The sequence below is a fragment of the Otolemur garnettii genome, unplaced genomic scaffold (assembly GCF_000181295.1).
Source record: "Otolemur garnettii isolate 467f Iridium unplaced genomic scaffold, OtoGar3 scaffold00114, whole genome shotgun sequence".
Taxonomy (NCBI): Eukaryota; Metazoa; Chordata; class Mammalia; order Primates; family Galagidae; genus Otolemur; species Otolemur garnettii.
The window spans coordinates 1,156-2,252 of NW_003852509.1; positions in this window are offsets into that span (position 1 = coordinate 1,156).

A 1,097-nucleotide genomic window follows, 5' to 3' on the forward strand; every position below is an offset into this window, starting at 1 on the left:
CAGTAGTCTGTATGATGGCGACTCATGGTGGGGTTATGACCATAGGACCCTCCCCTGACACCCAGAAACCACCGGTCCCCCTTGCAGACTGGGCCACCTGGCCTTCCTGTGTCACAGAGCTACTGCTCAAGTGGAAGGTGCTGCCCTCCCTGCACTACAGGGACCCCCATTCATTCACTCTGGGCCCTCTCAAGTGACTAGGGGGCCCCAATGGCCACCTCCTTCATGCTGCTGCTGGGAGGATATGAGGATCAGGGGATCACAGCCTCCTGTCATTTGGAAAGGCCCGTTATTGTGGGGTTGGACCTGTCTTGCAGGTGCCATTTACTGGGCAGGCGTTGGTGGCCTGGTGATGGGGGAGAGTCTGAGCCCCAGGCTGACCAGACTCTGAGTGACCAGCTGCACAGACACAAGTTCCATGGTACCGTCTCTACAGGTCCATGATACCCAGTGGATGGCTGCCCTCCTGACAGTGTACCAGTGAAGTCCCCGTGCAGAAGGTGAGTCAGGATGGGCCATGGTTAGTCACAGGCCCTGGGAGTAAGAATGGGTGGCAGTGGGAACCTGCCTGCAAACTCAGGGCACAGGGCTCACTGTGCCTTCCTTACAGCCGGATTCTACATGCACAGTTAGGTTTCCATCTCCGGGAGATTTAGGATGTCCTTTGCCACATGCTTGGGGTTCCCCCCTTCTTTGGCAGTCATACCCTAGATGGTCTGGGGATGGAGGGACAGCGACAGAGAATGTGTGACCTGGGAAGAAGTACCCTTAGGTCACAGTGGTTCTCAACCTGGTGGTCAAACGACCCTTTCACAGGGGTCACCTAAGACCATCGGAAAACACATATTTCTGATATTCTTAGGAACCAAGACATCACTCTTCTATCCGTCTCCAGGAGGTTCTGCCCACATGCAGATACGCCCACATATGAGTACCAGTATCATGAGGAACTGTATTAAAGGGTCATGGCATTAGGAAGGTTGAGAACCACAACCTCAGGAGGAATGGGGGACTCAGGCAAAGTCACCCCCATTGAGGTTGGGGCTGGGCAGTTTGGTGCTTCCTGCCCAGGTCCCTTCCCCAGGGCAGTGAGCCCC